This window comes from Tachysurus vachellii, chromosome 3, assembly GCF_030014155.1.
Source record: "Tachysurus vachellii isolate PV-2020 chromosome 3, HZAU_Pvac_v1, whole genome shotgun sequence".
Lineage (NCBI taxonomy): Eukaryota > Metazoa > Chordata > Actinopteri > Siluriformes > Bagridae > Tachysurus > Tachysurus vachellii.
Window position 1 is genome coordinate 11,095,928 of NC_083462.1, and position 16,892 is coordinate 11,112,819.

The following is a 16,892-nucleotide window of genomic DNA, read 5'->3' on the forward strand; positions in this document are numbered from 1 at the left end:
TTAAATTTAATATTAATGTTGTGATGTTTGTTACTGTATAATAATTGATATATGGATTGTAACACACTGGACAGCTTCACACATTCCTTATTACACACATTGATTATTACCCTATAACAGCATGCACTGGTGTGCTGCCAGATGTTCTGGAGATTTGGGTCCATCTAGATGCAGGCAAGCATTATTTTTCACCATTTTTTTTACCTTTCATCTTACTAATGACTTGTATCCAAATCCAATGGGTGCCTGTCACCCAACAGAACACAAAATATATAATAATATTTTCAGATTTATAGACTGTAGTGCAGGGTTAAATAGAAAGACAGGTTTGATCCTGTTCATGTTCTTCCTGCTGTGGTTCCTCTGGGTTCTCTTACGTTAGTATGCGGATTGCTGCGAATGAGTGTGTGTGTTTATGTGTACAGTATGTGATGTCCTGTGATCCTGTGACTTACTCAATTCTGCAAATCTGTCCAGGATAAAGTACTGACTAAGGATGTGTGAATGAAAAGTAAAGAAAGAGTGTGTGTGCCTTGTGCACATTATATATAAACAATCGGTGTCTTAGACTGTTTATTCACCGTGTCATTAAGTTCATTAACAGTACGCACAACTTTATCCAACAACCTAGTGATAGTAAGCATGTAAGATAAAGTAAATTGGGTGTGTTTTTAACCATTAAAGTCGACCATATTGCTAGAGCAGAGCACAGCTCACAACCTGGTCCTTTAGAAAGAAAAAACAACCCTGCTCTCTGATTCCTCATAGCGATCAAATGCAAGAGCTGCACTTGTGTGTGTGTTTGTGAGTGTGTGAAAATGTGTGTGTGTGTGTGTGAGAGAAAGTGTGTGTATATGTGTGTGTGAAAGTGTGTGTATGTGTGTGAGAAAGTGTGTGTATGTGTGTGTGTGAAAGTGTGTGTATTTGTGTGTGTGAGAAAGTGAATGTGTTTGTGTATGTGTGTAAGTTTGTGTGTGTGTATTTGTGCGCGTGCGTGCGTGCGTGTAAGTGTGTGTGTGTGTGTGTGCGTGCGTGCGTGTGCGTATGTGTAAGTGTGTGTGTATGGGTGCGCGTGCGTGTGTGTGTGTGTGTGTGTGTAAGTAAGTGTGCGCGCGCGGCTTCGCCCGGCTCCGTGCTGAGACCTGACCGGCTCTGACTCTCTCTCACGCCGCAGGTCGTTCTAGGACGCACCGGTCCTCCGATTCCGGACTCTCTTGAAATCAGACACAATAAGGAGACTTTTTTGAGCGCTATTTACTTCCCGCGGGTTTCCGAGGTGAGTCACATTCCTTGTGTTTGACGCTTGTCAAAGCCGAACGGAAAAGATCAAAACGCTTCGCTACTTAATGTCTGTGTGTGCGCGTGGATGCGCGCGTGCCAGCGCTGGTGTATACATACATGTTTAGTTAATCGCTTGTTTTTGTGTTGAATCACACACCGGCCGTAACGTTTGTGCCCTTTCCGAGAGCGGATGTGGTTATACGGCACTGGAGGTGTCAGTTTCGCTGCTCAGAAGCAATGGAGGATGTGAAATATGTGTGTTTTCATGCGTAGTGCTCGAGCTGCGCGAGCTGTGCCTCGTGCACATAATATATAAACATGTAGATGGTTTATTTACCGTGTCATTAAGTTCACTAACAGTACGCACAACTTTATCATACACTGCACACGGTTGTTTTTTTACAGGGAAAAAAATGCGTGAAAAAATGTGAAAATGTCGCAATATTTAGCACGAAATCATATAACAACATAATTATACACGTATATATGTGTTGTTATTGAGCGTGGTGCGTTAAAAAGCGTAACAATAACCTGAATAATAACACTCGGGGTGCGACAGGAGTGGTGAAACTCGAGAATTAATGACTTCGCGCTTCGCTGTTAGGGAATTAAACGTGTCTTTTGTCCTTCGCTTGCCGCCGTAGATGGCGATTACGCAACTAGGCAGTGTGTTAGAGAATTCCGCGCGAGCGCATACTCGGTTCACTCCTAAATGACTCCGTTGGAGAATACAGTGCACTGCTCGTGCTGTAATTTCATAACCTAAGTAGTGTACTTATGAAGGGAGTTAGGGTTAATTTGGAACTCTCCACCCTAGGTGGGCTTTTGAGGTCAAACACTGAAGGGAGAGGCTGTGCTCGAAGTGATGGGGATTCCGGCTCTTTTTAGTGAATCATATCATTTGGCTCATCTCAACAAAAAGAGCCGACTCTTTGGCTAATGGCTAATTTTTATAAAGCAAAAACAAACAAACAAACAAACAAACAACAAAAAAGAAACGATACAGCTACATTTTAATAACGCCTGACGCCATCCTCACACCTACAACACACACATAAATACACAGACACACACACACACACATATACACACACAGACACACACATATATACACACACAGACACACACGCATATATATTTACACACACATATACACACACACAGACACAATATGATTTGAAGCGGTTGTGTTTTGTAATATTGTTCTGCACATTTTACCGGCTCCCTAGACTCTGAACAGATGCATTAAATTTGATGAAGGTGGAATATTGTTCTTTATTTATTCACTTTAAACCTTAAATTGGAATTGTAATTGTTTTGCTAGTCAGACCAGACAAGAGAAGGTCAATGAATTGAAAACCTGACTAACTGCAGTGCTGGTTTCTGGTCCAATGTGTCTCTTCAAGCTGGTAGTTGCTAAACCTTGACTTGTCTTCACAGCAGTTTTTATTTTTCACAGCATACATTGACTCTGTTGTAGTATCAGTCTGGTGAAGTCATTTGCAAGGTCTGCATCCTGACCGTGGTCCAGAATGTAATGTATCCTACTCTATTTAAATATTTGTAAATTCACTACAATGGTGCATACACAGGATTTCATATAGCTACACAGATCTTTCTTCTCATTCGACCTTGTACACGCCGGCGAAAATCAAACTCGTCTCGATGTCCACGCTAAACCGACAGCTCAGGTGTTGAAATGAGGTTTCGATGGAAGCATTTTGTTTAAATTACACAGCAAGGGTGTCTGCTTTGTCCAAACCTACAAAAAACGTGTCATGTGAGTCGGCTCACAAAGAGCAGAGTTATTCACGAATGACGCGTATTCTGTATCGGCATATAAAGAGTTGAATGTTCTTTGGATATCTTGGCTGTTTCATCAATTTCTAGGTGTACAGTTACTGACTCCAGGTCCATCTGTACTTATGTACACTTTGTCAGCCAACAGTGACCACTACAAGCCCACTGACCGGATATTATTTGGATAATGCACCTCTACAGCATGGCAGTGACATGGCATGGTTATAATTTGATACAGTGTGGTGATAGAAGAAGTGTATCATGCACAGCAGGTCAGTCTCTGACCACAGGGCTGCGGTTGTCTGGATATTTTTTGTTGACACGGCTATTCAAATCACATCAGTGACATCACCGAGTTTATAGCAGAGCGCTGTTGAATTATTGATTCAGATTTTTTGGAATGTGTTTTTTTAGTGTTATTTTCTATATACAGTATTTATAATAGTCTTTGAAAATGTATAATAATGTAAGTGATAACAAACAGATTAAACGGTATGCAACTGTTGATATGGTCAAGGTTTCTTTAAGGAGACCTTTATTTAACTTTATCATGTTGGTGCTTTGTTTTGTTGAGAGAGAGAAATGGTGATGGGGCAACATTTTCTCACAGAGATTCTACAGTATCCATCCATCCATCCATCCAGCCATCCATCCATACATCCCTCCCCTATATGACCACATAATTCATATTTTCTACATTTTCCCAAAGTTGTACATCTCTGAAAAACTTTAATTACTTGAACATTTTCTTTTCATGTCACTAACTGTACATTTGCAAAGTACATTTATATACAACTTGTTATTATCTTTTACTTGCAAAAGCATTAAAGCACAACAGTGGCGTACCTAATAAACTGGCAACTCCCTTTACTTTTATATTTCAATCCTGACAATAATGCCAGAACAATTAGTCAAAAATGTATTACGTCATGCACCATTATAATGTCTGCATGGCTGTGCACAATGTGTGAGTGTGTGTTTATAAAGAAACCCTAGCGATATCGGTGATAACATATCCTTTCACTTTAACCACACCTTTTATTATACTGCAAAAGAGATAAGAATATATTTACATGAAGGTAAAATTAGATTAAATAAATAGAATACTAGGCGAAGAAAGGAAGTGTAACAGCACTTGGGAAATAAAGCTCATTAGAAATCCTTAGGATGTTTTGACTTCTTGTAAGCAGAAAATGACTGGATTTGGCATCTTTGAATATCCTATAGACCTTTTGCATGACTGCCAGAACCACTTGGATGTTTTTTTTTAATGGAGTGGGTTCATACTTGCTTTATTTCTAAAATTCAAAAGACTGAAGACTGAATAAACAGTCCTTTCTCCCCTAGCACAGAGACAGATGGTCAGACTTGATGGCAGAATCAATTAAAAGCTCAGGTTCAGAGGGGACAAGACAGCATTCAGGGAGAGGCTTAATGCACTTCATTCACTCTGAGATGTGTGTGCTTTAAGTTGAGGTTATTAAACTATTCTACTATTTTCTTTTTCGTCTTCTTCTTCTTCTTCTTCTTCTTCTTCTTCTTCTTATTATTATTATTATTATTATTATTATTATTATTATTATAATTATTAGATGCGAGCAAAGTTTTATGGAAGTCAAAATTCAGTATGAAAAAAGAGAAAAAAATTGACTTCAGCCACTGAGTCAAAATAATGCTACGTTTACACAGTGAATTGTAGTAACACAGTGATTTCTGGCACAGATCTTTAGATTTGAAGACTTCTGATGAACGTTGACGACTAGATTTGGGTGCGTCCCCGTCGGCGACATGTCACAGTTGAGAAAAGATGAACTTTATGCAAATCTGGAGCGACTCGTTGCAGAGACAAGCGTTGGGCGTGAAGTCAGAAGAGCGACGTTGCTTCTGCTTCATCTCGTATGATATTTTGCAGATTTACTGTACGCTGCTGAATTCTATACACAAACCCCAAATCTCCATCCAGAATGATGCATTTAAGCATCAAGAAAAAGAAATCTGATTTTTGGAATCCAAGAGAAATCACACACTTCTTACAATGAAAGCTAGCAGAGTCCAGACTCATTTTATATCAGTCTTGTGGCTAAAAATTTGTTTCTATTGATAGAAAATATACCAAAATTAGATTTCCATTCCATTTAAAGTTCCCATTTATTTTAAACGATATACAGACTGATAAGGAAATACATCCGTATTAACTGAATTGTACTGTAAATTGAAGGCAAATATTTTATATAAACACTTCCAATCTCCTGAAGGGCTTTGTGGCATTAGTGTGGATTATATACTTTATTCGCAAGATCTATCCATCTAATCCTTTAAAAAAAACTCAAAACTCAAACCTGTTACCCTGGGAAACACAAAGTTTCATCTCTGTTGATTATTTAAGAGCAAAATGCAAGCAAGAAATCTTTTGATTTCTTGCCTGAGTTGAGTTAACATATTTCTAAACGGTTAAATAAAGTTTTTTTTTAAGATACAAAATGTACAAATGACAAAAAACGCAAATTGTTTTATTGCTGCATCACAAGGCCTTTTTTATGCTAAAACAATTCCTAAGCCTACAAAAACAGCAAAATCTCTAAAAACAAATCACAAACAATCCTAAAGGACTGCCATCAGCGATTAACAGCACAGACGAATGCATGCATGATGACAACAAGCTTTGTAAGGTATGGAGGATTTCAATGATTGTGATGTTTTGAGTGCAGTCATTTATTCAGCTATTAAGTAATCCAGTTGGGACGAAGATCAAAGTTTACTCAACTCTCCGCTACTTGGCCACATTAAAAAAAACACAGATCTACAAATCCTGTGATTCGACTTTTATATAAAATAGTAAATTCCACTGCATTTCTGTTAACACCTCAATCACGTCAAAAGTGACGTTAAATGAAAATCTGTTCCACGATGGCAAAAATCCAATCGCTCACATCATGTTTTTATTAGACTTTCATTGCAGGCGTTCGACACTAAACTAGCCGAGACGTACGTGAGAACACACAGGGAAAAAACAACAAAGTAAAACAAAACGAAAAAAAAAGATAGAAAACAAAAAAGGCGAGTCAGAGCAGTTGGACTTGGCAGAGAAAGGGGAAGTGGGAATTGTGGGAATTGAATTTTCCAGAAAGTAGGACAGTTCATAAACACACAAAGCTTAAAGGATACACTAGTTTGCGTAGTCTGATTTCTGCACATTAATATACAGAAGCAAAGCTCCAGGATTCCTGAGATCAGGTTTGAGTTTGTGTACGTGTTCCAGAAAGGGTTTCCTCTGGGAACGAAGAACCCAGAGGAAACCCTTTCTGGAACACGTACAAAAATATTTTCATTTAAAACTATGGCATACTTACTGGAAGAGTGGAAGAGATGAAAACTGTGAAATTGTGTGCACCGCTTAGTGAAAAACAAGGTGGCATACTAGTTTTAGCTACATGCTAAGCTAAATACTCCTTAGTGATTCAGAGGAATAAAAACCTTGCCAAAAAATGCCTTGAAGCTCTGTGCTTTTACATTTATCTATATACAATATGTATTAACGTGCTACTATGTCATTATTTAGGCATTATTTAGTGTATTAGTTGTGTGTAACAAATACTGAAGATGAATGAATGAATGAATGAATGAATGAATGTGTATTTAATTCATATTTGACAAAATGCTGAAAATATAATTGACATGAATTCAAAGTTTCCTTCATGAAAACCTCCTGTTAGCAGTTTTCTGACAAATTCTTAGGAATTTTAAAAATAAAATAAAAAAAATACAAAACTAAAATACCAAACATTTTTATTATTGATAAGATTTATGTTTGTGAATAGGGCTCATAGCTCACTAACAACGTTACTGCTAGCTAAAGTAGATCACTTAGCAATTTTATTAGCATAGCGTAGCAAAGGTAAGACTGAGAAACCTGCAATTTGCTTTTGTAATCAAGAATAATGTTTCCAGAACTATGTTAACATCCCGGACCATATTATTCTGACTACAGCTAAAGAAGAAAACCCTGAATTCACAGCGTAAAGCTAACTGCGAATATGTTTTGAGCTGCTCATCACTTCCCCCAGATATTACGTCTCCTCAGCGTCACTGCGCTGCTTTGTGATATTAGCTTTCTCTATTTTCTATACAAGCGCTATTTGTTTTACACGCAGTCTGAACAATATCTTTCATTATGGTGGTTACAGATAATGGCACACTACACGCTGAGGGAGAACTCAAAGCATAATGTTCTGCCTCTACTTAACCATTCAATAATAGTTCTTTTACTTACTGTATATATGCAAATTATGGCTAGGGAAAGAGAATACGAGAATAAAAAGAGAATATGAGAGAGAGTGTGAGAAAATATTAGAGAGAGGGAATATGAGAGAAAAAAATGAGAGGGAAAGAATATGAGAGAGAGAATATGGTGGAGAAAAAGAGCATATGAGAGAAAAAATAGAATAAAAGAAACAGAGAGAAGCAAAGTGGATATAAACAGTTTGCTAACATTAATTTCTTATTTAAAGCAGCAGGAATAACATGGTGTTCATTTCCAACTCATCTGAATAAAAATGACCATTCGTCTATTTTGAGATGCCACAAGAAGTCACGTGTTTTGAAGAAACATGCACTATTTGTCATCATTTTGTTAATTTTTCCTAGAAAAATAAAAGATCTTCGAATTTGAAACAGTAACCTCGAATTTGAAAAGAAACATAGCCAGAACCTTTTCCCCAGGAAATCAAAGCTAACATTAACTAGCTAGCTTGATTTGTGCTCTGACGTTTATTTAATTCAAATACATTACTGTTGCTATAGCGACAACTCGTTCGAATATAAGTGGAGGAAAGGGAAGTCATCTGCAACAAGATGTTTAATTCATGTTTAGGGAAGGAGTCACCAGTGTCAGTGCTTTCAGACTGGAAAGTCTTCAAGATAGAAGATTTTTATTGTTGTTGTTTTTTTATTTATTTATTAATTTCAATAGAGAGGAAAAAAAGAAAGGCTGGTGATGGATTTCAGCTGTTTATAAATACTACAATGTAAATGTTCACACAGACTGACATGTTTCATGACGTTTCATGATAAAAGCCTTGAACTTTAAATTAAAAAAAAAAGAAAATTACACTTTCTCGCCATGTTTCATGTGTTTTCATTATGAAGTTGTGTTGGAAATGAGCTAATAGTCTGGCATTTAAACCCAACACTCTTTTACTCTTAAAAAATGTCCCATTGCAGCAATTTGTGTGGATTTGGTTTGCTTTGGCAGTGTTTCAGTTTGCAATCTTGGCCAAGCTATTAGGACAATGTAATAAGAACCCAGTAGCTTTATTTGGCCAGTCACAACCTGCAAATAAACTGAAATGAATTGAAAAGTGCCCTAGTCAATTACTGCTAAGCAATTTGTATTCACGTTTCCACAAAAAACGATGACCAAGTCAGTGACTAGTCAGTTTTTTATTGAAATTAATCTGTGACTGCAGTTTTAGTTGATGTTTCTTGTGAGTCAGAAATCAGACACAAATAAATTAAACTATTCCCGATTTTGGTTGGTTGGTAGATAGGTAGGTAGGTTGGTAGGTAGGCAGGTAGGTAGGTAGGTAGGTAGGTAGGTTGGTAGGTAGGTAGGTAGGTAGGTAGGTAGATACTTTATTAATCCCCACTGTATAAATGTTTTGCATAAGCAGCTTTGAATATCTATACAAAGGATAAAATATATGTAAATAAAGTGGATACTGTAGATACAGCTAGATACAAAAATCTACACTGTACAAAACTACATAAAATATACATTAAAAAATATGCATTTACAAATACACAAAATGTACCTTTAGGTATGTACCTTGTGTCTTGTCCTTTAGGTTGTAATAATGGAATGAATGCAATATCTAATGTAATGAAATTTGCTGTAGCTTGTTCCATGCTTTACCTGGCCAGTATGTTAATTTATTCTTATATTCATTGTTTTATTAGTTGTATAGATATGCTTTAGGTCATCTGTATAAAAATAATTATACAGCAACACCGTTTTCTATTAAAGTAGCTCTGATAGTTCTGGCTAAAAGACTAATCACAGGTTTACAGTATATGAACCTCGGATACACGTCATAAATGTTTGCTATTACTGATTATTATCGCTTTACCTTTTTCCTTCTTAGTTCAACTTCTTAGTTTATAAACTTTGGGATAAACAGCACACACAGTTTAAAAACTGTATGAATCAGTGGATCTTTCATGGTTTTATGTGACTGCGAGCATTGAATAAAGGCGTTCAATTCAATCAATAAACTGAAACACTGGGTTTTACAATCAGCTGTTTTACCTGCAATACCGAGTTACATTAAACATTATTCTAAGCTTGTTCTGTTCTTCTGAAAAGAAGGCTATTTATTTATACCAATTATTATATTGCTTGTTGTTCAATCGACTGTCAGGACTCTGCCTGGACTTTGGCCATGTGCCTTTTGTTTATGTTTCATGTTCACGTGTCTGCCCCGCCCTTGTCTTTTCTGCCCCGCCTCTGCACACCTGTCCCTTGTGTATAATGATTATTTGTATTATTTAATTGAGCCGCGTTGCTTCGTGCAGCGCGGAATCCTATTGTCTCCTGTCGTCGTCATGTCTGGTTATGTCTGTGTCCTGTTTCGTGTTTCTTTAATTTATTAAATCCCCGTTTTTGTTAAGCTGTCCTGCGTTTGGGTCCGTTTTTATCCTGCGTTCATTGACAGAAGGATTCCGCCAGACCAGGACCCAGCAGGACAGCTTCAGCCTGGACCGGCCGCTTGGGAGCATTTTTTTTTCATTGGATTTTTTTTTTCCCTGGACTTTGCGGGTTTTGGTGACATCGGTCCGCATTTTTTCGGTGGGGGACGCTGCTCCGCTTCCGGCTTTTCCGCGTGGGGCGCCGCTCCACTTCCTGGTTGCGGGCCGTGTCACCAGCCCGGGTTTTGTTTTGTTTTTTCGGTGTCCTGTGACATCGCTCCGCATCTGTCCGGTGGGGGGCGTCGCTTCACATCCGGTTTCCGTGGAGGACGCCGCCCCACTTCCTGTCCGCGGGGGGTGTTGCAGGCCCGCGTTTTGCCCACTGGAGTTTTTTTCTGTTCTGTGGAGGTTTTGTTTTTTCCCTGCCCTCCCTCCCCTTTTCCTGGTTCTGAGAGGTGGGTCTGGCCGTGGTGCGTCGGGGGTTGTGCTCGGCCCTCCTGTTCGGCTGTGGACGTCGCTCGGCCCTCCTGTTCGGCTGTGGACGTCGCTCGGCCCTCCTGTTCGGCTGTGGACGTCGCTCGGCCCTCCTGTTCGGCTGTGGACGTCGCTCGGCCACTCTGGCTGCGCCGCCGTGTGCCTTGCTCCCCCCACCTGCCTCGCCGTGTGCCTTGCTCCCCCTCCTGGACCCGTCGGGACTGTCAGGACGGTTTGGTGCATCGGGAGCCGCGCCTTGAGGGGGGGGTTCTGTCAGGACTCTGCCTGGACTTTGGCCATGTGCCTTTTGTTTGTTTCATGTTCACGTGTCTGCCCCGCCCTTGTCTTTTCTGCCCCGCCTCTGCACACCTGTCCCTTGTGTATAATGATTATTTGTATTATTTAATTGAGCCGCGTTGCTTCGTGCAGCGCGGAATCCTAGTGTCTCCTGTCGTCGTCATGTCTGGTTATGTCTGTGTCCTGTTTCTTTAATTTATTAAATCCCCGTTTTTGTTAAGCTGTCCTGCGTTTGGGTCCGTTTTTATCCCGTGTTCGCTGACATCGACGAAGCACCATCACGCTAATGCTGAGTTTTTACGGAAAGCCCAACCCAAACAGCTCGTTTTGTGTATCGTATTTTAATGAGCTGTAGCCGCAAAAACAAGCGCTTCAGGAATTTTCCCATCATTTGCACGTGTTGTTATATAGCGTGGTAATTATTCTGTCATTCCAACCAGTTGTGTTTTTGATTTACAAAGGTTAAAATGCTCATCCAATCTTTTCACAAGCTCCGAGTTAACCACAAATCTCAAGAGATCTGGATTAGCTTCTGCTTCCAAACCTCAGCTTGTGCTACACAGAGCCAGGAACTTCCTGAAAGTTCTAGCACATTTCTGTAGTTTTCTGCAAAAACAGTAGACTCTTTCACCGTGTTACCATCAAGAATTTATTTTTTTCTTTCTTTAATTTAAAAAGCACCCTGAATTTCATACCACTGTATTTGGATTGAAAAATTGTCCAAGTCTTTATTACAGAATAGGCCTCGTCTTTGACCTGTAGTGTTTGTGGAATATCATCAACAGAGGACTATTTTTTCAGGATTGAGTTTAATCTTTATCACCGTCAAAGGCTTGTGTGCTTGGCAAGTAAGCTGTAAGTGGAGTGATTGTTCTTAGTTATACTGTTTTTAGAAATAAATATGGTACCACATGTATCTATGATGGGACCATTAAAGATACATCTTTTGTATCTCGTGTATGTGCAGTATCACTACGTTTAAAAACAATTTAAGGTACATACAGTAATAGCCGATTCAGTACTACTGATGTACTTGTACTGATGGATTTTCCCTGAAAGCTAATGACAGGAACATCAAGTACAGCGTCCTAGGAACAAAATACATTCAACTGTATAATACAAGGTACAACAGATCAGCCCTTGATGATTCCATGCCAGAGACGAGGAAATGTATCTGTATTTATGTGAATGCATGCTGATCTTCTTTGTACACTTTGTAACTGTAAGCACTTAAGAACTGTAAGGTCTAATACTCAACGTTCAACATGTTTATGCAATACATATTCGTGTTTTGATACCAATTAAGTCACATATAAAAGTCTAAGAGCTTAACAGATCCTTCATCCACTTACAGATGAACGACAATTAAAGGAAAAAGCAGCATAAAACGTGTTTGTGAGGTGTCGGGCCGTCACAAGCTGCCAGAACACCTTTACTGCACCTTGGCTTAGATTTTCTTGGGAAACGTTAGGGGTAAAGAAGAAAGAAATCTTCCAAATGTTTTTTCCCCTCAGTTGGTGTTTTGATGATATCTTTCTCAGATATGATTGATAACATCCTTTTCACACTCATCAAACCACCTAATAAGCCCTTTAACTTTATACAGGATAAAGGTGATCAGTCAGAATAACTCCATATTGATTCACAGCGACTTTTCCCTCTGAGGCGACACAACAATGGCAGAAAAATTCCTCCCACAGCCTAATAGAGCTTTTAGCTCTGAATCTGTAGAAGGCTGTGTTTCATTTCAGTAAAATTAATATCGATCTCTTCAAGTGAAATGTCCAGGTGTGCGTATTGAAGTCCCCTCTCTAACGTTAACGGTGAAATCCAGCCTCAGCTGGTGTTATTCTTATTATTTTATCTTATAAAATTAGAAATTCAATGAATTTTTATTATCATTTGCTGGGATAAAAAGCACACACAATTTCAAAACTGCATAAATCAGTGGTTTTTCCAATAACAGCACTTTACTTAATTTTTTATTCTTCTATTATTCAACAGCAGTTTAACACTTTTTACAGATTTTGTTTAAATTGCACCACACGTCCTGCGTTTCATACATTTATCGTTATGTTTAATGTTTAAAGGTGCCCTGCCACACGTATTTCATTACTTTTGGGGTAATGTCTGAAGTTCACCATGGACTCTGTAATATTTTTTGTGGAAAAATGCCTTGGTTATCTTGTTTCAAGCCATTCTAGTGTGGTATAGAAAGCCTGCAGGAAGACTCAGCTCGATTTGCGCCAGTTCTCATGAATATTCAAATGAGCTATGCTGCTTGGCTCCGATTGGCTAACCGCTAGGATATGAGAGCATGAATATTCATTCACCCAGCACAATAAGTAGCCTAGGCTAGAGGAAATTTGTTTACAATCACCTTGAATTGCGGCAGAATGGCTTCTTCACAAGCCCGTTGACGTTCAGCCATCCTTGCTGTATAGGAAACTCACTGAGCTACACAAATTCTGGGGGCGCGGTCTCAAGTGGGAGAGCTCATGAATAGTAATGAGCTCAATCATTACTACGTCACTCTGAGCAGCTTTTCCAACTGACCTGATTTCTCCCCTTATTTATTATTAAGTGGCTAGAACTGACTGGGGAGGTAGCAGTTCGTTTTCACATTCATGACACAACACAAACACATATGGACCTAACACATATCAAAAAATCCAAGTAAAAACGGTTTTGTGTGAAAGGGCACCTTTAACAGGTTTGTTCATGTTTAATGTTATAACTCTTTCTTCCATCTTTCTTGAAGATAATAAGATAAAAGTGCAGCTTGTCATTTTTCCAAACCACAAAGAAAATCTCAGCATATCACAAGGACCACCCGAGTGCATCTGACTGACAAGTAAACAAGTAATCACACTTCGTCTTGTTCAGCGTCATGTTTAGGGCCATGAAAAAACCCAGACCACATTATTTGGAAAATCCAACATTTAGCTGATGTTCATAAGCGCTCATTTTCACAGTTGTAGACACAGGAAGTACACAACGGCTTTGTTTTCCCACAGACTGTTTAATAAACCTCTCGGAAATCCTGTAGAATCAAACCAATCAGATGACGACTTCAAAACTCCTGAATTGTTCCCAATTTTGATTGCCGCATGCTTCACACCTTCAGACTGAGACAAGGTACAGGTAGCCATACACTTACTGTCCACTTTATTAGGAATACCTGTACACCTGCCCATTCGTGCAATTATCCAGCCAATTTATTCTGTAGCATTAGCAAACTGTTAACCAAAAAAACACTCTTGACAACCATGGTGAACAGAAAAGTAGGTAAGATCACTTTTTTTACATTGTGATGTTTAATGTGTATAGTACATTGACAAAAGCTCTTGACCTTGACTCATGTGTACCTAATAAAGTGGCCAGTGTGGGTATTTAATGAACACGGTATCTTATTGTGTAGACTCTAAAACACTTGAAATGTCTAAAGCCGTTGGAGTGAAAGTGGTTAGTTTCAGTAAATTCAGTGACTTTCTGATGGACACGTTGCTCAGGTTTAGAGAAACCATTGATTGATCTTTTTTCCAACACACACATACACACACACACACACACCCACACCCACACACAGACAACATATATTCTATATATTCATTCATTTTATCTTCAGTAAAGATACTATTCATGTCAGGTTTGCAGTGGAACTGTAGCATATCCTTAGAACAACTAGGTGCAAGAAAGGGGAATTTAAAAGGGCAGGGCATCATGCACACACTACCAGAATGCTTTTAGACATGTGGAGGATGTCAGCGATCCTGAAGGAAATCCAAGTGAACGCAGGGAGATCTGATTAAAAACTGGATCATGATTGATGACTATATGCTGTATGCTGTAAAGGATGAATACAAACATTGACCTAGACCATAAGTACAGGCAATATTATAGCTTATGTACATTATCACATGTAACAAGGCCACATAATCCCATAAGAGAAATATTAGGCTATCATATATCCCTTAGCGCAGTCAGTGTTATTATAAGGCTTATCTTGACTTGATGACCTTTCCCATTCTTTATCATATATTGATATGCAGCGAACACTCCAGCAGTGTTATCAATTAGCCTAAAGGAATCCACTTCAGACACACTGTCTCGTCACACGTGTCTCGTCACACGTGTCTTGTCACACGTGCTTCTGAAGGGTTTAACTGAAAAAGTTGCATCTATAATCACTGCAAGCAAACACCGATTTTGGGGTCTTTAAGAACTCCCAATTCTTCCGTCATGGATGGTCTCTCTCTCTCTCTCTCTCTCTCTCTCTCTCTCTCACTCTCCTCTCTCTCTCTCTCCACCTCTCTTTCCCTCCCTCTCCCTCTCTCTCTCCCCCCCTCTCTCTCCTCTCTCTCTTACTCTCTCTCCTCTCTGTCTCTCCCTCTCCCTCTCTCTCTCTCCCCCCCTCTCTCTCCTCTCTCTCTTACTCTCTCTCCTCTCTCTCTATTTCTCTCACTCTCCTCTCTCTCTCTCCACCTCTCTCTCCCTCCCTCTCCCTCTCTCTCTCCCCCCCTCTCTCTCCTCTCTCTCTTACTCTCTCTCCTCTCTCTCTCTCTCTCTCTCTCAACCTCTCTTTCCCTCCCTCTCCCTTTCTCTCTCCCCCCCTCTCTCTCCTCTCTCTCTTACTCTCTCTCCTCTCTGTCTCTCTCTCTCTCCCTCTCCCTCTCTCTCTCTCCCCCCCTCTCTCTCCTCTCTCTCTTACTCTCTCTCCTCTCTCTCTCTTTCTCTCACTCTCCTCTCTCTCTCTCCACCTCTCTCTCCCTCCCTCTCCCTCTCTCTCTCTCCCCCCCTCTCTCTCCTCTCTCTCTTACTCTCTCTCCTCTCGCTCTCTCCTCTCTCCCTCCCTCTCCCTCTCTCTCTCTCCCCCCCTCTCTCCTCTCTCTCTTACTCTCTCTCTCTCTCTCTCTCTCTCTCGCTCTCTCTCTCTGTCCCCCCCCCCCCCCACACACACACACACATATTTTTTTCCTAATCTTAATGAGGTCATGTTGGTGCCTTTAGAGTTCCCCAGCAGTTAATTATGCAGCTCTGAATAAGGCTTCATATTGCCTTAAAAGTTAACACCTCACTGCTGAAAGTGGAACAAATTCAAAGCTTGTCAAATTCAAACAAATTCAAAGCTTTTTTATTTGTGGAGATAACGATCAGTATGGAATTTCTGTGCATGTTCTCCACATAGGTTTCCTCAGGGTTCTCTGGTTTCTTCCCACCTTTTAAAATCATGGTAGTATGTGGAACTGGTTCTAGTTGTGAATGAGAGTATATGTGTGTGTCTGTATGATGGACTGGCATCTCATCTATTATGCACACGTACCTTTCGCACAGTGTTCCCGTGATAGTGTCCGCGTTCACCCTGACCAGAATAAAGAGATTAATGAAGATGATCTCAATTAAATTTTAATCCATGGTGCCTGTAGGTGGGTGGTACTGCTGTTCAGGCAGCCAAAAGCCTTCATTGTAAAGCCATCAGCCATTGCTTCGGCGATTATTTCCTAACAATCCTTGTATCAACCTAAAGTGACCTACTAGTGTCACATACTGTACAATCCATTTCCACTTCATAACACACTGCATGTTCTCTCCACCTGGTTAGATGCCCTGTGGCCCTGATAGTAGGATAATAAGGACCACATGCATGCAAAATGGCATGCAAATCCACGTGGAAAGTTTTCATCGCAAAGTATTTAAGACAGGCGGCTATCATTTGGGGCTCACTTTGGAATCGAACGTTTTTATGTTTGTGTCGAGTTTGCCATGATTAAGCTTTTTTTTTCATGACATGGAGACTCCTCCATAAGGAGCCTTCTTTGGCATTATTGCTCAGCAACTCTGATCACGTACAATTTAATTACAGGGACGTCTCCTACATCTGACAATGGTTTCGGCTTTCTTTAGCATGTCCATGTAGGTGTCTTTCTGAAGCTCAGGCGTCGCGTACAAGCTGGAAAAACATGTCATAGCAGGAAACAAGCTTTGGTATGTATGTGAATGGACCTCTATATCAGAAGATAAAAGAATACTGAACGCTGCCCTTGGCTATACGTTTTGGATGCTGTACAGCTTTTTGAGGTTTAACTAAATATAAGATGTAACTAAATCCAAGAACATAGCCAAGGGCTTTCACAATCTTAGGAACTAAAAGCATCATACATATAGCTGTGCTTCTTTTTTAATAATAGTAGTGCACAAAATATAAGATTGAAAGATAATCACAGGAAATTACACAAGGGATCAACACTACAGAAACCAAGAGTAAAGACTGTAAGCCAAAGTGTTTTTCCAGACTAAAATTTACATTCACGTGTACAGCATTTAGCAGATGCTCTAATCCATCAAAAATTATGAAA

At 39.7% G+C, this 16,892-nt stretch overlaps 1 protein-coding gene across 4 annotated transcripts in view; it reads left to right on the forward strand.

Annotated features, from left to right (window-relative positions):
* The first annotated feature begins 856 nt into the window (after window positions 1–856).
* LOC132842823 (thyroid hormone receptor beta) overlaps window positions 857–16,892 on the forward strand; it is a 104,255-nt gene continuing 88,219 nt past the window's right edge. For 2 of the 4 annotated variants that reach the window (XM_060865709.1, XM_060865707.1), the window contains exon 1: window positions 857–1,276. The gene's annotated coding sequence lies outside the window, so the exon portion shown is untranslated. The remainder of the gene's footprint in view (window positions 1,277–16,892) is intronic. The other 2 variants (XM_060865713.1, XM_060865714.1) reach the window with 2 other exon arrangements.